General features: G+C 37.2%; 1 protein-coding gene across 1 annotated transcript in view; it reads left to right on the top strand.

Moving 5' to 3' along the window:
• Nucleotides 1–26,638, top strand: part of SLC25A21 (solute carrier family 25 member 21) — a 438,847-nt gene that overhangs the window by 39,732 nt on the left and 372,477 nt on the right. Inside the window, exons 2-3 of the mRNA XM_070629002.1 lie at nucleotides 9,751–9,814; nucleotides 20,604–20,688. The gene's annotated coding sequence lies outside the window, so the exon portion shown is untranslated. The remainder of the gene's footprint in view (nucleotides 1–9,750; nucleotides 9,815–20,603; nucleotides 20,689–26,638) is intronic.

Genomic DNA, 26,638 nt, shown 5'->3' with positions numbered 1-26,638 from the left:
GGGGCCTTGGCAGTGCTGCCCTCCTGGACCTGTGCTTCATTATGGTGTGTAAAGAGCCACCTCTCTTAGCCAGGCTTGTCAGGATATGGCCCAGGGGAGAAGACGCCGGAGAGTCTAGGATACTTGGTCTTAAAGAAACTCTCCTTGATTGAGTGGTCAGGGTACAGATATTTGCCAAAGACTTGATGATACGCTGGTCTCTGGCCATCCCGCATTTGGAGCAGGATATTATTCTGGATAGAAACGTCATTATTTCAATCTCTTTGGAGCCAGAACAATTGTTATCTTCAGCTGAAGTGCCTATTGTGTCTAGATATGTACCCAAAAGAACTCACGACATAATTTTACCTAAATTTTCTCAGAATGCCATATAAACTTGATTTGAATATGAAAGAGAAAGCATCAAGATTCATCTTTTCTGAAAAACAAAAATGGAAACCAACCATACCCCCCCAATAAAAGGACATTCTGTTTAAGTTGTCCCACACTTCCTCACAGCTACTTCCTTCCATATGCTGCTAATTAGAGTGAAACTCTCTATGATATATTGATAATGTGAAATTAAGCAGATTGTTTACTCACTCTTAAAAATAGCCTGTTTTATTAGAATAACCTCAGAGGACCATTAAAGAAAATGATTTAAGTATTGCGCAGCAACAAATAATAGTGTCTAGTAAAATTGGATTTTTTTTTGCCTCCGAAGTTTCTAATATACTTGCTCTATTTAGAAAACAAATGCATTTAATTGTTTCCATCTCTTAAATATGTCTAGTGAGTTCAGTTTTTAGTTGCTGTACAAATAAATTGGTCCTAGTTGCATTGCTTTCTTTCAAACATCATTTCAAATTAGGGCTTAATGTGGTTTGAACATTTTGCCAGAATAGTCATCCTACTTTTGTCTGAGGGTGGTTGATTACATCTATCTTTTCCAGCTTACAAATTCCAATATATTTAGAAGAATGCAAACCCAACCCTGAGACCATTTGTCATCACACATTGATTGTAATTTTATGTTTTATTATGGTACGTAGGAGGAAAAGCAAACAATTAAAAGTCTGAAGAAAAATGGAAGGTCAGGACATGCTAAACATTTTTATTACATCACCATGTTTAACCTATTTTTCTCTACCACTTTTATTGCTTAATTACTTGGATTATTAAAATATATATAAATACTTTTTTATTTTGGACTCAAAAATAGCTTTCAAGTATCCTAGTAGGAAATATATAAACAGATATAAAATATACTGAATGGAAGAGAGTTTAGTGTTATTATTTCAAGGCGGAAGTTTTAATAATTGTATATGCTATTTTCCAAACAACTGGAAAAAAGGCTCTGAGGAAATAAGGCAATCGCAGTGGTAAAAGAAAATGTAATTGGTTTGTGCCCACATATATACTGTGTACTGTGTCTGTATTTGCCCAGTTTGTGTTCACAACCTTTGTAATCTACTCCATCAGTCTCGATTTTATTGTCATGATGAATGGAATTAAAGAGACTAGAAATATTTCATCAATTCCACCTCAAATCCATCCCTCTAAACAAAATGGCAAAGTAGAGGTGTTTGTGTGATAGGAAAAAGAAGGTGTATTTTTAAGCTCCATGTAATAGGAAACTAGTGGCCATAGCTAACATCTGAGTATGGTGAATGACTTCAGCCTCCTGCTGGAATTGCTTTTGGCCTGTTGAAATCTGACCCACCTGAAGTGTCTATGGAAACCCTCAGAATCACTTTATGAAGCTTTCTTAGTGTGACTCGATACTCTAAGAACTGAGCTAGAGTTAAGAGTCTCTGGGGATTTTAGCCCTCATAACAGTGAGGCAGAGGTACGGATTGGGTGTTGTCTCTGTATATCTAGCTCTATATTTTTGTTTCCATTTTTTAATCATTAATAAGATAGAAGGAACTTATGTTAATTGGAGTCCAGTGTAAGATACTGTAACAAAGAGACCCTAAAATACAGTGACTCAAAAAAAGAATGAAGGCATACAGGAGTGCTCTTGCAATGGTCTAGGAATGTAAATTACTTCCATTTTCCCTGATTTCCCTAGAACGTGATCCCCATCTACATAGTAGAAGCTGGGCGACCACCACTATGTCCACATCCCAGCCTGAATTGGTGGTGGGGTGGTCATAGGTAAGGAGGGAAGCAATTTCTTTAATAAAGATATGATCTGAAATTGCTTACATTACTTCCTTTCACATCCCATTGGCTGGAGCTTAGTCCTATGGCCACACCTGGCTGCAAAGGACTCTAGGAAGTGTAGGTGGGAATCGGCAATTTTGTGTCCAGCTAAAAGTAAGTGGTCATGGCGGGGTGTTCTATTACCAAAAGGAAGGAGAGGAGAGTGAATATTGGAGGACAGTTAGTGATCTCTGCTAGAGCAGTCTCTGACAATTGTGGTCTTCTCTAATTCAAATTTCAGATCTCCTTATTTCCTCTCCCCTTTTCTCTTCTTTGTCCCTCTTCCTTCTTACTCTTATTTGCTTATTGCTTCCTCTCCCTTATTCTAAACTATAGCAATGAGAATGCCAATATTCAACCTAAATAGCTAGTGTTCACCATGGCCTGTGCCGTACAAGAGTCTGTAGTTTTTCTTTGGGCCTGAAAACTATAGGTAAACTTTTTAATTCTGTGGAATATGTTGCTTTCATTACCTTTAATCCTTTCTGGAACAAAGTGAAGTATAGGAAAGGGAGGGAAGGAGAGAAGGAGAAAGAGAGAGAGGAAGGAAGAAAGGAACAAAGACAAAGGAAGGAAATGAAAGGAGAATATAAGCTTTATGAAGGCAGGAGTTTTTGTCTGTTTTGTTTACAGCTGTATCTCCAACATCTGGAATATTTCCCAGCTCATTGTTGGTACTCAGATAATATTTGTTAAATGAGTGAATGAATGAGTCACTGTTTGTCCTTAAGTTTGTTTCAAACTTCCAGCTTATCTAATATACTAGTTTTCCATTAGAAAAAATCTTTCCTAAATGCAAAATAATAGGAATTTGCTATCTGAAAATTCAGCTTAATACTCTCTCAAACTGCCTCATAATAACAGACAATTTTGTTTTAGTTTGAATTTCATCTTTGAATAAGATCATAATTAGTTGTTTCTTTAAGGGATGTTTGACATAGAATTATTATGTACAAGAGAAAATGTACAGGAGGCAAAACATCCTTATATCAACAATTTGTTGTTGTTGTTCAAAAAATGATTAGTTTTCTTTTTTGGGATTATATAGTGAAACATCATGTGGTTCCCCTTTGAGGAGAGTGAACTGGTACAGATAAGAAATATGACGTTCATTACCAAAAAATTATTCTTTCTATTATTTGACTCTATTATTTGACTGCCTTGGCTTTTCAAATGGAAATGAGGGACAGCAGTAGAAAAGGAGTTCTCTAAGACAAGGCCCTCAGTAGCCAGAATCTAGAACCACTGAAGACGGCCATCAATTCCTTCCCTCTTTATCTGTCTCTTAAATTCTCTTCCAGAGCCTCAGACAGCTCACTCTCAGTCTTTAAAAACTAACAACTGCTTTACTTACTCTCCTTGTCACCCACTGTGGAGTCACAGAGGCGACCTTAGAGATTCTAAAGCTTAGTGGTTTCCATTGAATTGGGGGAAAAGACAAGAAGGTGACTGGTGAAGCTTGGGTTTCCTGCTCTCTTTTCAACCAGAGCAGCTTCACTCTTATCATTTTAACAGGTTGGGTTCATTAGCAAATTTTGTTGAAAAAAACGTTCTTATTCTAACAAAGGTTTAGGAAGTTTCCATTGAACCCAATTTCCTTAATTTATAGATGAAAATACTGAGGCGTAGAGAGAAGTAATTTTTCAACGATTTCAAAGGCAGAGCCAGGTCCAGAATTCACATCTCCTCACGTCTGGGCTGGATGTCTTCCCACTACTCTGTGTATGCACGCGCTGGCTCCAAAACATCCTTATATCAACAATTTGTTGTTGTTGTTCAAAAAATGATTAGTTTTCTTTTTTGGGATTATATAGTGAAGTTTGGCATAAAACAGGAAACCACGTTCTTTCAATAGTTTATAGTCTCTTAAAAACCAAGTAACCTGTACAATAAGTGTTGGTTCAAACAGGCTGTTGCTCCATTGTGAATATTATAAATTATTGATAAACAGTTGTTTCAGAGTGAAATATTTTCTTTTCCATGGATTTAACTAACAATGATTGAACACAATATGGTGGGGTCTTTTATATAACTGAATCATGGTGCTGGGGGGATTGCATGGGTGGAGTTGACGCTGACCCAGCACAGGGACTGGCCTGAAGAGAGATGGGTTAGGATTGACCCCATCACCCTTTCTCCTGCACTCTTCAACTCAAGGAGGCCGTGGCTTCCTTGTATCTTTATCATAACTTGTGTCTGTACTTGCTTTGTTTTTGGTTCTGAGAAATAAAAAATGAAGATTCCTTCATGCTTAGAAGAGCCTGTGTATGCCATGTTTCAAGTGGATGTGCTTGATACTCCAGAATCGAATGATGCTCACCTGTTCTCTGTAAGCCTATTAGGTAATTTTGGTAAATGTGAAAGTTACCTTCATCTTGCTCTTTAGTATCTTATTTTGCATTTAATAACGAAGCAAGTTCTCTAGGGACTAGTTTTCTGGCTAACTAATGCCTTTGCAAACCAATATAACCTCTTAACATAAAACATAAGTAATAGAAGTTTAGAGGAAATGAGCTCTTGGATTCCCTAGAGCATGGTTAGAAAGTCTAAAGTAGTGCTCACAAACTATTGTTTTACAGCAATTAGACAATTTTTTTTCACGAGTATGAAAACGTTCTTCATGGAAAGCACAGGTCAACTTAAAGTCAGAAGCTCTGGTTCTTGGAATACTATGATGTTATAAAGAATACTCATAAAATAGTTTAATAATATTGTAATGGTTTGCTTTCATTATACACATTTAAACTGTTTTGGTTTTAGACTTGCAATATTAGTAATTTTCACATCTCTGTGAGAAATCTAATTGGTAAAATATTATTAAATTTCTGTTGTAATTTTCTTTCATAAAGTCCTCAGATTACCCACAGAAAACAATTAGTCAACTCTATGGCAGCTTTGCAATGTGAAAAAGTTGTGAAGGACTGAAGGTATGATCCTTCCCGTTATTTTCTATTCTGAGAGATGCCTCAGGAACAGGGACAAACCCAGGCCTGTAAAAACCAAGTGACTTGCTTGCTCTTGGGCAGTTAATTAGAGGTAGGGCTAAGGCTAGCACGTGGGCCTGCTGACTGCACACCATTTACTTTCACAGCCACTCTTCATGACAGGTGAAGATAAAAAGATTTTTCAAAAAGCCAAACTTGCCTGTATATATCCTGGCCTTGTATTTCCCATTCTAGATCAGAGTTCACTAGAGCAAGAAATTGAGGGAATGCCACAGATCTGACGCTTATGTTTTTATATACCAAAAGGTTTTTTCCCTCCCTCCTATCCCCCCGTCTTCCTTCCTCTTCCTCTCCCTTGGTCCATTCTTTTTCTGTTTGCCAAAGATTTATTGCTTAATTGAAGCAGAGTTAGTTGCTACGGTAATTTTTTGCCCCAAAGTGAGGTAGGATCATTCGCACCATCATAATCTCTATCCTCCTCTCAGTCTGAAGTATTTATTAAGCTCCCCCTGTTTACATGATATATTGTGATCTACAAAGCTGTGAGTTTCATGGGGATTAACTGATGGAAACTTCTCAATTTATAGGTGAGGAAACCGTGACCCAAACTCTGCTTTTGCAAACTCTGCTTTTAAGATAAAATTTAAGAAAACAAATAAACACAATGAATATACTTAGATTTCTTCCCTTATTTTCAATCAAAGATATGAGTACATTTAACGAGATGATAAATTAAACAGGAGTAAATGAAGTGATGGCCTGTGAGGTAATGGCCAATATGTTAGAAATTAAGAGTGTCGGGAAGTGAATGGATGGAAATCAGGAAACAAAAGTTGAAAACTGAGGAAATATATAAAAAGATTAAAGGATATAATACTTTTATCCATTTTAGGTGTTCTTCCTTTTTCTATTTCTGTGAATTTCCATACCAAAAAGCTAAGGGATTCACACACACCCCCCCACAGATACACCTCATGATAGAGCTCACACCTTTTAATTCCCAATATGTAGTCAATTTTCCTGAATTTCAACTCATTGCTGTAGCAGCAAGTTCTCAGTAGACTTTTTCTTTTGTAAAGTGAATCTATAGCATTTCTTTCTGATGAATTACTTTGCAGTACTAGCCTTTTAAACTGTATTTTTAATAACAAAACAGTTTACTCTTTTTATTCTGCTCATTTGTCTTGCTTATGTGGAAATAATGAGTCAACCATAAAGTGGATATTATATAATGAAATTAGCAAAGCTTCCTTTTCAAGTTTCTTGACATAGTTTCTGGTTCAGTAATAATGTTAAGAGTGACTTAATGATTTGTTTGTTTGTACTCTATCCTGACACCAAGATTTCTATCACAAATGTTTGTTTTGTAGGAATAAAAATGGCTTATGTACTCATGGATGATGAGTCCGCTAACAAATGTAAAGCATTCACCTTCATGCGCTGCTCGTGCTTCACGACGGGCGCTCAGCAGCTATAGAAGTTCCCTATACAGCTTTCTGACATTTGTAACACTCAAATATCTTACATTTATATTCTTCTGCATGATGCCACAACAGTATCATCTTGGGAGGCAAAAAGGGAGCAAACATTAGCATTCCCGTTTTCCAGATGAGGAAATTATGGATAACAAAGCTTAAGAGCCTTACCCATGGTAGTCGAATAGGGCCTTTCTAACAGGTCAACACTATAATTTATAGCCAAATTTGGACACTATTGAGAGTGACAAGGGATAATATTAGTAATTACACTGGGACAATAGGTATGAACTTGGACGGTCCCAGGGAAATTGAGACCTATTGTGACTTTTGCTAGAATCCACAACTGATTCGCACGTATTTTCATTTCTTTCTGGTTCTCAGACTTCCCCTGTGTTCTTGCGAAGTATATACAATTACATATAATAGTTATAGGAGAGGGAATGGCTGGGTTTGAATCCTGGAAACTTCACTTCTTTGCAGAGATCTTTGGCAGACGTCAAGCGCTTTAATCTCTCTGTTTCGGTCTCTTTCTCCGTGAAATGGAATGATAATAATAATACATGATAGGCAAGTTATGTGGATGGAATGAGTAAAATTCTTGGAATAATGTCTAGCACTTAGTAGGCACTATATGTGCTTGATAAATAAAAATACAGATATTGACCTTGATTACTTTTTTTTAATTAAAGATTGGTTCCTGAACTAACAGCTGTTGCCAATCTTTTTTTTTTCCTTCTCCCCAATTCCCCCAGTACATGATTATATATTTTAGTTGCCTTCTAGTTGTAGCATATGAGGCACCTCCTCAGCACGGCCTGATGAGCAGTGCCATGTCCATGCCCAGGATTCCAACAGGTGAAATCCCAGGCCCCCAAAAAGGAGCCCACGAACTTAACCACTCAGCCCCCGGGCCGGCCCCCGATAACTACTTTTTTAAGGAAAAGTTAGAAGCTGTTTAGCTAAGAACATTCTTTCTATGTCCAGAGCACGTTTTCTGAATCAATTCTTGGAAATGGTCTATTTTTTGGTGTACTTTGAATATCTATACCTGAAATTACTAATGTCTGGCTGCTATTGAGTGACATGATCTTATCGTTTTAGTGTGCAGCACTATTAACACGTCTGTGGTGAGACAGCATTAGCAGAGCTGACTCAACCTGGAGCATTTTGGATTTGTGATGAAATGAGGCTCATAATAACCTACCATTTTTTGAATCCTGCTAATAGAATTCTATTAATTCTATTCTAATAATAGACCTCCTTGTCTTTCTTTATGATAAGTAACCTGTGTTACCCTTGAGATCACTTGGTTTCTTCTTTTCAATAACTCAGGATATCTCTTTTTCCTTTGGAATAGGTAGCTTTGATTTATCCCCACACTGACTCTCCTTTTTCTTTCTTAAAATTAAAAACAAAAGACAAGCAGCATCTATGATGAGAAACACATAGATGGGTGTTTCCTGCCAGCCCCACTGGGACACCCTGGGCTTCTCTTTTGTGTTCAGGATGGGAGCCCTCATTACCTTTAGCCCTTTAGGCTTGCACCTTTTCAGTGAGGCCACCTCTGACTAAAGTTATCGCTGGTTTCATGTCCAGAACACCGAGATGTTCATTATCTGTTTTACTTGGTGCCTGAGTGATTCCAAATGTAACTCTTTCCTATGCTTCAGAGTTTGGCTTCACTCTCCGTTATTTGGCTAAAATGGTGGCATCTAGTTCGAAGTTTTTATTTGATCCCTTTTCTATCTCTTACCTTAAACTATCACCCTCCTTAATATTTCCTTGGCTCCCTCGTGATAACAATGCCACAGGTGGGGGAGGTAAAGGAGAGGAAATCTAGGGAACTAGGGAAAGTCCCAGAAGGAGCCACACAGGTATTATATATTTTTTACACTTTTTAAACAAACAAAGTAAATGTTCCAATCCTAACTGCTGTAATTCATACATATAATAAAGTTATACTGTTTGCCAATAATTTAATATTTAAACACTACTTTTAAAATTCATCATTTATTTTTATGTCTGTCTCATCTGACATGTTATAATACTTGTGAAACAGATAATCTCATTGTCCTCATTTCACAGATGAGGAAACTGAAATGTGAGGAAATTCACACAAGGCATTTAAATTTAACACAGTCAATAAAAGCCAAAACTGAAACTATTGATGATAAAGAAGAAAATAAGACTCACCCATCGTCCATTTCACTACCCAAATATAACCACTGCTGACATTTTAGTGCAGTGTCTTTCTTTTGCTTTTTCTATACATTTATGGGTGTCTGTGTAAACATATTTAAATGTGTAATTTAATGTAATTAAATACATTTCTGTATTCTGCTTTTTCATCATTATATTGTAATGTCACTTAAAAATCTTTGCAAACCGTCATTTAAAATCCATTGCATGACTATAAAATTTATTAGACCATTCTCCCATTATTGAACATTTACTTTTTTCGAATTTTTGATGATTAAAAACAATATTATGATAAATGACTTTGCATGTGAATAGTTTCCCTTTACCTAGCTATTACATTTTAATAGATAGCCAAGGTTTTTAAAGCATAGGGTGGTATCCTCACCCACTGGCCTCTCTTGTGATAAATGATTTTCATTAGTAACAGTGGCCAAGATTCGGGGTATATTTGCAGCCATCAAACAGGGCATAATCTGACCTGCACAGGGAGCAAGTTTGTGACCTTGGCCTCATCAACATTTGTGTGTTCACACAGGGTCAGACAAGCAGACTTAGAAGAAATAGGAAAGGAGAAAATTAAAAGAAGAATATCGAGTTCAAGTAGTGGAAGTTTTAAAGGTGGAAAAGAAGAGATATCTGTGTTGGGAGAAATTACAGAAGTGAGAGGAAATCTGGTTAATTAAAATGGTGCTCTGTTTAAAATTTTCATACCAGATTGGTCAAGGCATTTTTAGATAGGATTAATATATTACTTTGCAATACACAATAAAAACCTTTCACAAAGATAGTACGTTTGTGAAATAGTCATATTAGATCACTTTATTTAATTTTTTAGTTTATAATGGTGAGTTAAGTTGGCTAGCAGTGAAAGAGGAACAAATGGGCTGAGCAATACAGAGAATTTTAATAGTAGCTAATATTTTATGAACTCTATGTTTCAGGCACTCTTCTAAGTTTCCATGTGATGTCTACAATATAAATCGTGTTCTGCAGCCACCCAATCAGGTAGGGACTTTATTTTCCTCATTCCATTCACGTGGAAACTGAGCTTGAGTCAGTTGCCCAAAGTCAGGCGGGCTGACTCCAGAGTCCATTCTCTTGACTACTGTGTTATGCTGTCTCCAGGGTATAGCTGTACTCTACTGATCTGTGCTCCAAAGAGAACATACAGACACGGTCAACAGCGGGTGGAGAAGTAGGCTCCTGACCCAAGTGGTGGTTGGTGGAGGAGGTGATCTGCTTACTTTGACTTGCCATATCTCCAGTGCCTAGAATGAGTAATGAATCAATGAATGACATTTCCACCTCAATCTTATGTAAGAGATATCCAATTCGACAGACATCCATTAAGCATCTATTCTGGGTTGGGCTCTGGGAACACAAAGATGAATAAGATATAAGCCTGAATTTAAGAAGCTCATAGTCTAAAAGGAAAATGGACATGATAAATATGATTATATTACAGTGTGGTGTGACAAAGAAGGATGTATAAGACAGCAAAGAAGAGTGAAGCCTTCAGAGAGGCAGTGACATTTGCACTGGGATGAGTAAACATTGCCAGCGAGACAAGTGTGAGGGCCCACTGGCAAAGCCTCTGGCTGTGGAAGCTGGGACACCAGCTCTTGTTTATTTTTAATTTAATTTAGAGAGAGCACGTGCTGTATTTGGACTGGTCACACCTAGGTTCTAATCAGCTGTGTGATTTTTAGGCCAATTACCTAATCCCTCAGAGCTTTGGGTTCTGAATCCGGAAAAGGAGAGAAAAAAATTCTGCTCATCTCAAAGTGAAAGTTAAAGAAGATACATATAAGTTCCTAGTACAGAACCTGTCATTGTTGTTGCCTGGCAAGTTGTAATTATTGACACCCTGATTATGTAACTAAAAGAATGTAAAAAGTGTCTTAGAACAAAGACTTTCTTACCTAGGGGGTGGGGGAGGGAAAGCCTGGCAAGTTGTACCATATAAGTGAGGAATAATACAGATAAAGAACTATCCCAGAGTTCAGATTCCATTTATGACTGCTAAACTGAGCCAGCTAAGAATAAAAGGCCTTAAAAAGGCTCAGGAGGATTCTTGGGACAACAAATAACTGTTAAAACTGAATATTTTGATGTGTTAAGTGTAAATTACTCAGAAGCATATGGATTAAATTTCCTTTCAGCAATGCATGGGTTTAAATGTTAAGGGGAGAGACGTGAGAACAGGGCCCTACTGGGTCAGAAACTCTCTGATGTCTGTCCCAGGAGGGTTTTAGGCAGACTCACAGAGAAAAGGCTGAGATGTGCTCCCTGGGAAAGGTAGGGAGGAGTAAGAGCAGGGAAAGGGCATCTTACCCTCAGCCCCAACTCTGGGGATCTCCACATTCTTACGACTCAATGTGGCCTCAACGCCAAAGGTTTAAAAATATTGTGAGCCCTTTTAGAAGACAGGTAATAGTTCATCAGCCCAGAAAATGGTAAATCACTTTTTCTCCATGTGAATGATAAAATTCAAAAGAACTCTTCCTGTTAAAGGCGATAACAGCCTGGAAAACCAAACTTCTTTTGCAGCAAAAATGGGCTTGAGTAGAAATCATGGTTGAGTTCTCTCATTTTATAGTTGAGAGACTTGAGGCCCAGGGAGGTGAAATGACCTGCCTAACAGTCCCCAGTGAGTTTGTGACAGAAGCGCAGGTCGTCTAAGGAATTCTACACTCAAGGAAATTACTTGACTTGGTCAAGACCACATCCTGAGTAAAGCGGGCACTGGCGGGATTTCAGCCAATGTCTGTCTGACTCCAGAGGCCACACACTTTCTACTCCACACTCTTGCTTTAGAGTTAATTAGGCATTCTTGTTACAAAGGTAGCATACGTTCATGTTAAATTTTGACAGTGTAGAAAGATATTAAATGAAACCCAAGAGTCCCTCTCCCTCTCAGTGATCCTATCACCCACCCTCCTCAAAAAGCCCTTTAATCCCATTACCTAGAGGTAAATACTGTGGACATTTTTTTGTATTTACTTCCAGAAATTGTGTGTGTGTGTGTGTGTGTGTGTGTGTGTCTATGTGTGTATTTATCTTTTTAAGAAGTTCTTATTTGGGAAAAAGCTCAAACTTACAAAAAAGTTGCAAGCATTATAGAAAGAAACTTTTACCCAGATTCACTGCTGTTGACGTTTTGCCCCATTTGCTTTATCGTTTGTTCTCTATGGCTGTCTACCTGTCTTTCCATCCATCCACACATCGATTGCTATTATTTTTGTCTGAACCAATTGAAAGTAAATTACAAACATTGTGGCCCTTTAATTTCCGTCTTAGACCATTCAGGCTGCTGTGACAGACTACCACAGACCGGGTGGCTTATAAACAGCAGAAATTTATTTCTCACGATTCTGGAAGCTGGGAAGTCCAAGATCAAGGCACCGGCAGATTCGGTGTCTCGTGAGGGCCTGCTTCCTGGTTCATAAAGGGCCCTCTCTCTTCTCAATGTGTCCTCACACGGTGGAAGGGGTGAAGGAGCTATCCGGATCTCTTCTTAAAAGGGCACTGATCCCATTCATGAGAGCTCCATCCTGAGGACCTAATCATCTCCCAAAGGCCCCACCTCAAAATACCATCACATTGGGCATCGGGATTTAACATAGGAATTTTGGGGAGACATACTCATTGTAGCAACCCCTAAATATTTCAGTGTGTATTTCCTTAGAAAGAGGATACTCATAAGCACCATACAGTCATCAACATCCATAAAACTTCAATAAATTTGTCATTGATACCATACTTTCATAAGATTGATCCAACAGTGTATTTTATAGTATTTTTTTCCCCTTCAGCATGAGGTCTAGTTTAGGATCTGTATTACACTTCATTGTTACATCTCATTAGTCCCTGTTAATCTGGAACAATTCTTAAGGTATTCTTTATTATTGGTAACATTGACATTTTTGAAGAATTTAGTAGAGTATTTCTCACTTTGGGTTTGTCTGATGTCTCTTCATGATTGGCTACTGGCTATATATTCTTGGGTGGAACACTACATAGTGATGTTGTGTTCTTCTCGGCTATCACAACCAGAGGCACACGTTTGTAACACTAATTTTGAACACCTAGTCAAGTTGTTCTTCATAGATATCCTTTTTATTTGTGCCCTATTTGCAATGTACAGCATAGTTATTTCAGTTCAACAATATTTATTGAGTAAATATGTGCCAAACACTGTTCTAGATTCTGGTGGTACAGCAGTGATCAAGACAAGTAAAATTCCTGCTCTCATAGAGCGTATATTCTACCTTGGATGTGTAGTTTATGTTCCCACATGTAGAACTATTTCATTTTTTAAAAAACTGGATACTACTATTCTACTTCGTTGCATTTATGTACCATCCTTTGTTCAACCAGTCACTACTGGTGACTTTTAGCTTGTTTCCACTTTTTTTTTTTGACTGTTACCAAGCATGCTGCAATAAGCACCCTGCAATGTAGTATATTCATCCAGATGTGTGTGTGTGTGTGTATCTATATATATCTGGGGATGTTTGTGTGTGATTGTGTGTATTCATTTGTCTGCGTGAATGTTTGTGTGTGTGTGTGTACAAACTTGTTTATCTGTAGTATAATTCCTTAGAAGAGAAATTTATGGGTCAAACAAATTTGTTTTTTACATTCTGATAGATGCTACCATTTCTCTCTAATTTTTGTTCTCAGCAGTGTATTTTGTTCTCAGTACAGTGCTTATATCTCTGCATTCTCACCAAACTGGACACTGTCAAATGTTTTCATCTTTTCCGTACTAGCAGCCATTGTCTTGCCAGATGGTAATGGAGAGTCCAGATTTTTCCAAGTCTGGTGTGTAATATACCTGTTTGTGTTTGATGCTGCAATGCTACCAATCGTGTCCTCCAAGGGACCTACCTCTGGTGAACAGAGAGACTGATAGGAAAATTGCATAATTCTTTTTTTCCTTCCAGCTTTATTGAGATATAATTGAAAAATAAAAATTGTATGTATTTAAGATGTCCAATATAATGTTTGATAATTACATGTATGCATTGTGAAATGGTTACCACAATCAAGCTAATTAACATATCTATCATCTCACAGTTACCTCTTTTGGTGTGTGAGAACAGTTAAGATCTCTCCTAGCAAATTTCAAGTGTACGATACGATATTGTTAATGATAGTCACCATATTGTACATTAGATCTCCAAAACTTGTTCATTCTGCATATCTGAAGCTTTGCACCTTTTGACTAACATTTCCCCTTCCCCATTTCCCCCATCCCACAGCCCCTGGTAACCACCATTCTACTCTCTGTTTCTAAGAGTTTGACTTTTTAAGATTCCACATGTAAGTGAAAACATGCAGTATTTATCTTTCTGTATCTGGCTTATTTCACTTAGCATGATATTCTCCAGGTTTATCCATGTTTTCGCAAACGACAGGATTCCCTCATTTTTAAGGCTGAATAATATTCTATTGTATTTATATAGACACCACATTTTCTTTATCCATTCATTCATCAACACACACTTAGGTTGTTTCCACATCTTAGCTATTGTGAATAATGCTTCAATGAACATGGGAGTTCACATATTTCTGTGAGATCCTGATTTCATTTCCTTTGGATGCATACCCAGAAATGGGATTGCTGGATTGTATAGTAGTTCTATTTTTAATTTTTTTGAGGAACTTCCATACTGTTTTCCATAGAGGCTGCACCATTTTACATTCTCACCAACAGTGTACAAGGGCTCCAATTTCATTACAACCTCTCTAACACTTATCTTTTGTTTTTTGGATCATGGCCGTCCTAACAAGTGGGAGGTGATATTTCATTGTGGTTTTAATTTGCATTTCCCTGTTAATTAGTGATGTTGAGTACCTTTTCATATACCTGTATATCTTCGTTTGAGAAATGTCCCTTCAGGTCCTTTGCCCATTTTTTATATTGGTTTATTTGTTTTCTTGCTGTTGAGTTATTTGAGTTCCTCATGCATTTTGGGTATTAACTCCTTATCAGATGGTTTGCAAATATTTTCTCCATTCTGTGGGCTGTGTCTTCACTCTGTTGATTGTTTCCTTTGCAATGCAGAAGCTTTTTAGTTTGATGCAGTCCCATTTGTCTATTTTTGTTTTTGTTGCCTGTGCTTTTAGGTTCATATCCAAAAGAATCATTGCCTAGACCAATGTAAAGAAGTTTTTTCCCTACTTTTTTTTATAATAGTTTTACAGTTTCATGTCTTAAATTTAAGTCTTTAATCCGTTTTGAATTGATTTTTGCATATATTGTGAGATAAGGGTTCAATTTCATTCTTCTGCATTCGGATATTCAGTTTTCTCAACACCATTTATTGAAGAGACTGTCCTTTCCCCTGTGTGTGTTCTTGGCACCTTTGTCAAAGATCAGGTGACTGTAAATGTGTAGATTTATTTCTCGAGTCTCTATTCTGTTCCATTGGTGTATGTATCATTTTTTATGCCAGTACCATACTGTTCTGTTGACTATAGCTTTGCAGTATACTTTGAAATCAAGCGGCGTGGTGCCTTCACCATTGTTCTTCTTGCTCAAGATTGCTTTGGCTACAGAGGGTCTTTGTGGTCCCATATGAATTTTAGCACTGATTTTTCTGTTTTTGTAAAAAATGTCATTGGAATTTTGATAGGGATTGCATTGAATCTATAGGTCACTTGGGTAGTATGGATATTTTAATGCCTAATTCTCTATTGAAGTCTGTTATGGAAAGAAATCTTTAAAATCAAAATTCTACACCTGACCACATTGCCGTAATGTAGGAAATTTATCTAGGGCTTATAGACGAGACATTTTAGCAGGACCCTAATGAAATAGTATAATCATAGATAAATAACAAAAAATATACATTTAGACACAACTCTTTAATGCTGTTTGCTATATACTATGAAGAATGGGGTAAAATAGAGTCACCAAAAAGTGCTAAAGGCTCCCTCAAACAATTCTGAAACACGCAATAAACTAAAGAGAAAATATTTGTTCACAGCAGGTGAACTTAGAATTATTTAAAATGTTTAGCTAGATGGCCTGATCTCTCTTTAAGGTTGTTACTGAGGTTTTTTTCTTTGGTGGGGGGCGGTTAGGTAGAATTCCACCACCTTGGAAGGCAAATTCAGATTAAATCGTTTGTTTGTTGAAGAAACCATTAATTTTTCCATTTACCCCTTATGCCTTCATCCCTTCCCCCATTTTTCCTGTGAGTCTTCTCCTCTCCATTCATCCTCCAAAAAGGAGGTGTGGATATTTTGAAAAGGAAGCCTCTTTCTTACACGCAATGAATTTTGCCCACAATGGGCTAATTGCCAAAGCAGTTGGCCACCTGTGGGAATAATTAGTCACTTGTCAGTTGCTCTGAGGTTACTCAGTTGCAGTTGCAATTTATTATATACACAGTTTTGCATCCACAAATAACCATGGCTGTTAAAACCACCCAGAGAGAAAGAAAAGGCTGGGCAGAAACTCTAAAAAGTTGGCATATTGCTTTACATTTCTGAACGAGGGGCTTGGGTAACATTCAGCTCTATTCATTTTATCCCAATCCAGACAAACCAAAGAATAAGTATTCCAAAGTTATCCTACTTAGAGGGATGGGCAGGAGACAAGATGGAGTTATCTTTGTATTTTTACTTCATAAAGTAAAAAACAACTTGATCGCTTATATTAAGATTTTAGTCTTCTATGGGACAGGTGTGTGTAATGTAGACTAAGTCACTCTATATTTAAGGTAATCATAACAAGAACTTTGTTCTCATGAGTGAGCAGCAATGTGCTAAGAGCCATCTTGATTAACCATTCTGTGGTTAAGGCGGTATACTGTTTATGATCACATCCATGGAAGGTATTCTCCAGTCTACTAATTAAATTCAATATATTTATCAGTGGCTGCTATTATCAGTCGTGATGCCAGGAAGTAAAGAGTATATAAGAAGATGAACAAAAGATAATTCAGGGAATTAATGTTTGTTTCAATGTGTGTCTGTGTGTGTGTGTGTGTGTGTGTGTGTGTGTGTGGTAGGAGCAGGAGGCTAAAACTAGCATGTAAACATATCAGAATTCTCTTGAGTACAAGAAAAACAGAACCTCACTCAAATTGCAAACAGTGAAGGCTATTTATTAGTTTTTGAATTGGAAAATAAAAAATAGGGTAGGATAAATGTGAGACTTTTTCCAGTAGCTCAACCAGATCACTAAGGACCCAGTATTTTACATTTTTCTGCTCTGCTTTCCGTAGCATCTGCTTCATCCTGAGGCTGGTTCCCACCATGGCTCTCACAGAGAGGAACCATTTTTCCCAGAAGTGCTCAGCAAATATCTCCTTGTGTGTCATTAGCCCAGATTGAGTCATGTGCTCATCCATAAAGGAATCACTGTGGCTAAGGGGATGGCATGCACTAATTGGCTTAAAGGCCAATAGCCTACTAACCTAGAGACAGCCCTACTTAAACAGCATCGGTGGGAAATCTGAGAGCTAGGTAGGCAGGGGGAGGGAGGAGATGGATGCTAGCAACAACTATCCACTACAGCAAATAATGGTAATTCAAGTGCTGTGATAAAGTAGGGATGCAGTACACAGTACCATGTAGGGTGGGCTGGGTTGGCTTAATGCTATTACTGCAGTAGTTATATGTGCCATCTTATGTTCCTAGAATGCTAAAGAACAAACATATTTGAACGGCTTGTAGCTTATCATGTTACTAGGCAGTCTGTGGCCACTTACATCATCAGTTAGCTCGTGAAGGCTTTGCTTGACTTTCACGCTGACGCTTGCTCCCTGAGAGAAAAAACTCAAAGACCTTCAGTGGGAAATCTGAAGGGAGAAAATATGTATGTGTGTATATACAGTTGATCCTCATTATTTGCAGATTTAGTATTTGTGAATTTGCCTACTTGCTAAAATTTCTTTGTAACCTCAAAATCAATACTCGTGGTGCTTTCACGGTCATTCAAGGACATGTGCAGAGTGGTGAAAAATTTGAGTCGTCTGAAGCGCACATTCCCAGCTGAGGTTGAACAAGATGACGCTCTGCCTCCTGTTTCAGCTCTCATGCTGTAAACAAGTATCCCTTTCATGGACTGTTTAGTTAATGCCACGTTGTTTTCACGTTTTTGTGCTTCTTTGTTGGTGATTTTCCTGTTTAAAATGGCCCCCAAGCATAGTGCTGAGGTGCTACCCAGTGTTTCTAAACACAAGAAGGCTGTGATGTGCCTTCTGAGGAAATACATGGGTTAGATAAGCTTTGCTCAACATGAGTTATAATGCTGTTTGTTATGAGTTCAATGTTAATAAATCAACAATATATATTAAATAACGTGTCTTTAAACAGAAACACACATAAAATAAGGTTGTGTATTGATTGGTTGTTGAAAAGGTTGTGACCAGAGGCTCACAGGAACTTAACCTTGTATTTCCCTTAGGAGCAGTGGGTTCAGCATTCACTAATTCAGCGTTCACGGTGACTTTGTAGAGCATAACTACTGCAAATAATGAAAATCGACTGTGTGTATGTGACTGCATTTAAACAAATGAAGAAAATATTATCTTGGTCCAATATCCAGGTAGAGTTTAACCACAGAGTTCTAGTATGTAAAGGGGTGAACAAGTTTTTTATTCTTGTTAGTTAAAAGGAAAGAGTTCAGAGTTTCTAAGTAGTTCGTTGAAGGGGACATACCCAGTCTATCTGTAAGCTACATTTCTCTCTGCCTGGACCTTCCAACTGTCTCCTCTCTACCTTGTCTGAGATGACAGGCCATGAATTACAGACTTCAACTGAATATTGAAAGCTAAGTAACATCAGCCTCATAGGATGTAATGAAAAATAACACATGATGAAATCCTCCGTCTTGTCAAAGACCCCCTTTGTTACCTGCCTCTCCCTATTGTTCCAGAACCCAACGCAGCAAACCTTTGAGCTCAAACAGATCACGAGAGTTGAGACCCACTAACTACATCGTGGTGGTTAGAGTGAGGTGTCTTCTGCAGCTAGGGCTCTGCTTGCATCATTCCATTTGACTTTAGTTTCGCTCAAGCTTGGGGCTGTGTTGCCAACAGCGAGTATGCTGACTGAAAACTGTCACAACAGCAATCTTTACAATCCAGGAGTTGAGTTTGACTGGAACATATGTCTTCAATTTTAATAGCTCAGCTTCCCAGATGCCCTAAAGGAGAATATTGCCTGAGAAGGAGCTTTTCATGTAAGAATAATTTGTGTTAAGTAGCTCAGTGATCTGTTTGTTAGGTTAGAGCTGACAGTTTGTTTATATTTCTAAAGGGGTATGATGAATGGGGGAGAAGTTGATGCTAATTAGCCTAAATTGTTCCTAAGAATGTAGAGGGCTTTGCCAGTTTCATTGTTTCTGTTTCTTTGCACATTTTAAATAATTGAATGGAGCTCAGACCATTCATCATAATTTCAGGCAAGATGGAAATAAATGAATTTAGCACGGGTCTGCATGTGTGATGGAAGATGTCACTTTAAAGGACAATTAGATAAGACATCAACTTGGGGCTAATGCAGACTATTCTAATCCATTTGCATAAAAATATCAAACATAAACGTTTTCATTTACTCCATTAATTATCTCTGTCATCATAGGAGGATACAGCCCTTCTTTCTGAAAACCCACCTATCTCAATTAAAGAAGTAGTGCTGTAGTGTAAAATTTGGGCCCATGGCTTCTGGACAAAAGGTCTGTAGCCATGTTCTCTAAGAAAGATCCCTCTCCTCCCCAAGGGCCTCTAAAGAACCTGTTAGGATGGGCTCAGCGCCTGGCCAGGTAGATAATGGAAAAGGTAGCAGAGAAACATTTTGGAGGGTTGGGAATGATATGATGGCGTGAATTCTGCAGTAAAAGCTAATGTACCAGTGAGGGCATATTTTAGTTATTTCTCAAGCGTTCTCATATATTTATTTCTCATATATACTGGGTCACATAGTGACATGATGCTAAGCCTTCGCTGTAACTTCCTGAGTCGATCCAGCATTTCCTCTAGGTAATAAGGTTAACATGAATGGATTATTTTATAAGAGTGTAGGAAAATATATATGTTTTGTTAACACACATATTTTGAGAGTTAAAACAAGAAAAACGAAACTAAATTTAGAAAGTCTATGATTTTTTTTCAACCTTTTAATCCTCATTGGAGGCCATTCTTTTTTAATTTATGCACATAAAATACCACAGGAAGAGATGGTATAAATTTGTGGACTGTGGAGAATGAGTGAACATTTTTGAATCAGGATCTTTAAAAGGGGTGAAATTTGAGTATGATTAAGTTAGGAAAAAGCCTCGCTTACGGCGGAAGTCGGAGACTCTGTATACATTATGGGCATGTCATGGCTTTTAAAAAGTTATGTTAGACTTCTATACAAATTGTGAAGGAATTTGTATAACCCCAAACAAAATTCTGTGTGGTTCTGAACTTTTCCAAAGCTGAAAAAAGAGAGAGCGAAATCCTGCTGGTTAGTATTCGGATCAGGAGCAAACCTTCCTGTCGGGTGGGCTGGTTGCCTGCACTGCCTGGGTGTTTTCTTGGTCACTAGCTTTCTTGGGAGGAAATGATCCTATGGCTTATGCTAGCCACGTTTGTGCATATATGCCTATAATTGGCATTTATTAAGGAGACCTTCAGTTTGATGGATGACTGTCAGAGCTGAGCCTGCTGGCTTTGAAGAGAGTTGACTTTGCTCGTTTTGTTACATTAACTCATTAGAACTCTGCACTGCTTCAAACCGCTCTTTGTTTACTTTCTTATAATTAAGATTTTGAACAATCGATTTTCAGAGACTTGGCAGGGGCCCATTCCCGTCCTGGAGACTTTGCCTGACAGAAAAGTATGCAACAGAACAAATATTCACAATAAGAACCTGTGAGTATTAAAACTAAGGTTTCTGTACTCTCTTTAGTTAGCTGCCCAGTTAATTAATTGCTTTCAAACATAAAATGGTTTATTAATTATCTTTACTTTATATCATTAGCTGCCTTATTCCTCAACTTTTTTAAAAAAGTGAATCCTGCAAAAGCAATAACTGTAGAAATATTTTCAGATCAATATATTTAAAATTAGAGCTTGTGTTGTGATATATTAGAAACAACGTAAGCAAATAATTAGGAAAATGAAAGACCATCTGAAACTAAAGATACGTTTTCAAGAGAAAAAAGTGCATTACATATGCATTTCGGTATTTGATTATGAATAACTAGTAAATCCCAATTGTGTTTGTAATTTTATAATATGAAACTCCTCAAAGCTATCGGGACACATTTAAAGTTAAAACTGATATTTCACTTTCTGTTTTGAAACCCCAAAGAAAGTGCACATGAAAATGGGGACAATGAGGATCTTTTCCAATCCACGCTGATGAGACGCACCATATTTTTGTTAGCTTCAGGAACCTCTCACACACTACGCGGAGAGCACAGAATGGTGATGTTGTGTGTTTTGAAATATTTTTGGTTGATATCTACAAAAGCTAAATGCTGGAGGAGAAAGGATGTGCTTTTACTAAAAGCAAACACAGCTGGAGAGTGTCTGCCCTAGGATTACAGACTCTCCTGGTTGTTGCTTTTCTGACTTGTTGTAACTGGTTGATGAGTTGAAGATCTGTGATGTCTATTTACCAAAGATGCTGGCTTGGTGAGCGGATGCGTTCATCACATCGTCCCAATGTCTAGGTGAATGAGAAAGGAGAATAAAGAAGAAGTGAGGAAGGCAACATAAACAGCATTTGTTTATGAAAATGAATACTGTGCTGGGTCATAATTTACAGTCAGTGCTCTAACGAGTTCTTAAAGTGATTTTATGGGGCAGGCTACTGTAGAAACAGTACTAGGTCGCTTGACTAGCCTTTCTTTACAAAGGGAAAGGGAACCTGAAGCTTAGTCGTTTTCAGGTCACAGAGAATTCAGCTTTCCTTACTCTCTAAAAGGAACTTGAGTTAGCAGAACAATATTTAGACTCCTTTGCCATTGAAGGCAACTTTTTTAAGTTTAGTGATGAAGTCGATGCATTCGTATTTCATTCAGATGATAAAATACAACTAATTGGCTCCTTATTTGGTCCTCAATGCTCAGTGAATGTATTCAAAGTTATTACTAGATTAAAAGAATGAATTCACGGGTCAAAACTTCTTTTATTGTGGGGGAAACTGGCAGTCATCAAAAAGGCCATTAAAAAACAGTTTAATGAAGAAATATGTGACTGTTTAAGAACAGCGTCTAGTCTAAGCTTAGCGGGAGGGCCATGGATCCTTATTCTACCAGGCTGCAACAGTATAAGAAAATAATCTCGAATCTTTTAGGCTTCTGCATAAATTTTCACTTCAGAAAGCCATCGCTTTAGCTGCACAAATAAAACATAATCATACATGGAAAGCCTGAAGCTAAAATAAAGTCTCCCTACTAATTTTATATTAAAATGTGTGAGATTGTCTCTTTTGATTTTTAATTGATATACATATTAGTGGTAACTAAGACTTTAATTTTAAATGTCCTTTTCCTTTCAACCTGAAAACAATGGCTACTGAGTATTGATAAAGTGTCCTGTGAAACAAACACAGTTCTAAGTGGTCAACGTGGATTAATGTGTTGAACCATCACAACCCCTTGAGGTGGCCACTGTTATTATCTTCACTTTAAAGCTTATAAAACTGGGGTATAGAGAGGATGAGTAACTTGTTGTAGGTCCTCCAGCTAGTACGTGGTAGATTGGGGATTTGAACATAGGCGTTCTGACTCTATCCAGAGCTCTTAAGCATTCTGCAATGCAGGCTTTAGTTTGGTTAAGTAGCCGAGGATCCATACAAAAACATCTAAATCTACCGAATCTGTTATTCAAAAGACTTTTGAGAACGGTATTCCAAAGAATATTTCCTTATGTTTAGAAGCCTTTTCTAGAAGGAATACCATGTTAACATACCTATACAAACAGTAATATCCTTTTTTCTTAAGTTTCATATCCCAGCACATGACTAACAAAAGGGTTATAAGTTAACAGTATGGTCAACTTTATACTAGGTGTGGTTGGCATATTTTGGGAGGAGCAGAATTTGACCTATGGCCTGCCCAAACAGTTGTAATATTGAACGGTAACAGAGTTCTGCTTTGCTTTAAAAATACAACTATTATTTTTAAAAGGAGATAAAGCAACAACAGGAAAAATATCCAGGCTCCAAGAAGGGAGTTTCTATAAAAATTTGTCAAGTTTTCAGAAGTAAGTGTTTTGAAGTCTGTTTAACAAAGTCCAGCAATATTTAGATTCAATAAAGGAGGCTGGTTTTTCTCACTAGACTGGAGTAATGAATTCTGGGATAATCTAAGCTGATTAACCTTAAAAATTATGTTTTTTTGGTAACTTTAAGAAAGAAACATTGTGGAGTGAATTACCGCTCATAAACCTTGCTGAAGATAATGCAAAGGTATAAAACTCCAGGCACAATTTTTTGGATTTTGAAGTCCTAGATGAAGGGCTTTGGATTGTCCAGATCTCTCTGGAGTCTATCGTAGAAGACAGTGTCCATCCAGGAAATACTCTGCTGAGGAGAAGGGGGAAAATCATTGTTTTCATCTCAACATAAAAAAAACAGAAATTGTGCACAAAGATAAAACTATCTTTTTAAATCTTTTATGTGAAGAAATTTAAGCAGTAGATATAATTTTTAGTGTTTATTTATTCACCAAAAATTAATTGAATATGTGCTATGCATTGGGGATACAGAAGTGAGCAAGACAGACAGCTCTTTAATGCACTAACATTCTAGTAAAGGAGACAGGGATAAACAAATAAATAATATAATATCAGATAATTGTAAGAGTTAGGAAGAAAATAAAGCTGAGTAAAGGGTAGAAAGTCATGTCATTTGGGGAAGTGGAGTGGCGTCTATTTTAAATAGAGTGGTTAGGGAAGGCTCGTCTGAGATGCTGACATTTGAGCAAAAATCTAAATAATAATAATGAGCAATAGTAGCATTTTTAGTATATTTGACACCTAGGATAAATAATTTTTTAACATTGCTCTCCTCTTAAGACAAATTATTTTTAGTAATAATCATGCAATGAAAAGAATGATAATAATGGTCCAAAAACCCCACAATGAAAAAAGTTATCGAACTTCCTATATTAACATACCAGTAACAAAGTTAATTAAAAAATAAAAATAAAATAAGCATGACTGTACAGATAAAATGGAAAAAAGTAATGGATTAGTAAATTGCATCATTGTACTTTTTTAATAAAAAAGGGAAAAATAACACAGCTATGTAGTTTATTGTTTGCACCATGGTTCACTGTTTTAAATCTTTTTCTAGGGGAATAAGCTTTAGTGAGATACGCATACCATATAATACACCTATTTAAATTGTATAATTTGATAATTTTTAGTAGACACATAGAGTTGTGGAATTATCGTCACAATCAATTTTAGAATATTTTCATTACCCCCAAAAGAGAAACTCTGTACTCTTTATCAATCACCCCTTGTTTTCCCATACCACCACCCCTCCCCTCAAGCCCTAGGAAACCACTAATCTACTTTCTAGGGCTATAGATTTGCTTATTTTGGAAGTTTTGTATAAATGGAATCAAATAATATATTGTCATTTGCGACCTGCTTCTCCCACTTAGCATCACGTTTTTAATGTTCCTCTTTGTTGTAGCATGTATCAATACCTCATTGTTTTTTTCGCTGAATAATATTCTATTCTATGGATATGCCATATTTTATTTATCTGTTCATCAGTAGATGAACTTTAGATTGTTTCCACTTTTTTGCTGTTATGAATAATGCTGCTATGAACATTTCTGTACAAGTTTTTGTGTGGACCTGTGTTTTCATTTTGGGGGGTATATACATAGGAGTGGAATTGTGGGGTCATGTGACAACGCTATGTTTAATCTTTTGAGAAACTGCCAGACTGTTTTTCAAAGTGGCTGCACCATGTTACTTCCCTGCCAGCAGTGTATGAGGGTTCTAACTTCTCCATGTCCTTGCCAACACTTGTTACTATCTGACTTTTTGATTCTATCCATCCTAGTGGGTGTGAAGTAGTAGTTTACTGTGATTTTCATTTGCAATTCTTTGACGGTTAATGATATTGAACATCTTTTCATTTCCTCAGTGACCATTTATATACCTTCTTTGTCCATTTTTAATTGCATTATTTGTCTTTTTATTATTGAGCTGTAAAAATTCTTTATATATTCTAGATTCAAGTTCCTTCTCAGATATATGATTTGCAAATATTTCCTCACATTCATTCTATGGATTGTCTTTCCATTTTTTGTGATGATGTCCAATTGCCATTTTTCTTTTGTTGTTTGTGCTATTGGTGTCATATCTAAGAAACTATGACCTAATCCAAGGTCACAAATATTTACACCTATGTTTTTTTCTAAAAGTTTTAAAGTTTTAGCTCTTACATTTAAGTCTTTGGTCCATTTTCAGTTGATGTGAGATAAGGGCCCAACTTCATTCTTTTGCATATGGATATCCAGTTGGCCCAGCACCACGTGTTGAAAACACTTTCCCCTGTTGAATTATTTTGGCACTTTTGTTGAAAACTAATTGATTGTAAATGTGAAGATTTACTTCTGGACTTTGAACTCTATTCCATTGACCTATGTGACTGTCCTTAAGCCAGTACCACACTGTCTTGGTTACTGTAGCTTTGTGATGAGCTTTCAAACTGAGAAGTGTGAATCCTCCAACTTAGTTCTTTTTGAAGACTGTTTTTGACTATTCTGGCTCCCTTGGATTTCCCTGTGTTTTAGATCTTAAATACAAATCAAAATTCCAAGAAGTCAAATAAGATGACAGAATTGAAGTAACTCAAGTTCTATTTCTTCATCTTTTCAATCACGGTGCTACCACAATTTATTTCAAATCTATTGTTTAAACTCAGGAATATGTAATAACAAAGGGGTTGGAGACACAAACTACCCAAAACAAGCTACAACTATTCTGAATCTATTAGGAATTTACTCTTGAGATGAATGCAAGTATCTATCCCTGTGCTGCTGGGGGCCACCTATGTACCTGGGAGTTCTCCAAACCAACTTGCATGTAGAATACGATGTTAAGTAAAGGACAAGTAACAAAATATTTTTTTGAAGGGAGCAGTTTTTTATCATTAACATTATTTAAAATTGCAGGTGCATGTTGATAAATATAATAAAGTTCTCTATTTATAGTACATCTCAAAATTGCCCCTATGCAGGACAGACTGCTCCTACCAGCCAACCTTTGGGATGCCACTGAGGAGGAGCAAATCATTCTGATCTAGAGGAAGAGCCTCCCAGGAAGAGGGAACAGAAGTGTTAAGCCCTTGCATCACAAGTGAGTTTGAGATTTTTAAGGAACCAGAAGAAGGCCATTATTGTAGCTAGATCATAGAAGTAGGGGGTGAGTGGTAGGACACGAGGTTGGAGAGACAGGCAGCCAGGGCAAGTAGTGCCTTATAGCTAGGACCACCATATGATCTATGATCCAAACTCTGGCACTTCTGAGAGTGAAAGAGGCCACCAGGTTTAATGGGACTGTCCCAGAAGAATTAGGATGAATAGTCCCCCTGCTTATGGGATATGGCACAGAGTTGTATTTTAACTACCTGTAGAATCCAACCTAAAAGGACAACTGTGATGAGGGCTAAAAATTCTTAAATGCAAATGAGTAGTAATCTACTCCCACCCCATTAGTAATTTGTGAATTAGGGAGACTGAGTGGTACGTACAGTGCAGTGGTTTGGAGCCATGCTTATCAAACCCTAGCATGCCTAAGAATCACATGGAAGGCTTTTCAGGACATGTGGCTGGGCCCCACTCCC

The sequence above is a fragment of the Equus przewalskii genome, chromosome 1 (genome assembly GCF_037783145.1).
Source record: "Equus przewalskii isolate Varuska chromosome 1, EquPr2, whole genome shotgun sequence".
Classification (NCBI taxonomy): domain Eukaryota; kingdom Metazoa; phylum Chordata; class Mammalia; order Perissodactyla; family Equidae; genus Equus; species Equus przewalskii.
Note: the sequence above shows the minus strand (reverse complement) of the source record. Positions and strands in the feature narration are given on the sequence as shown.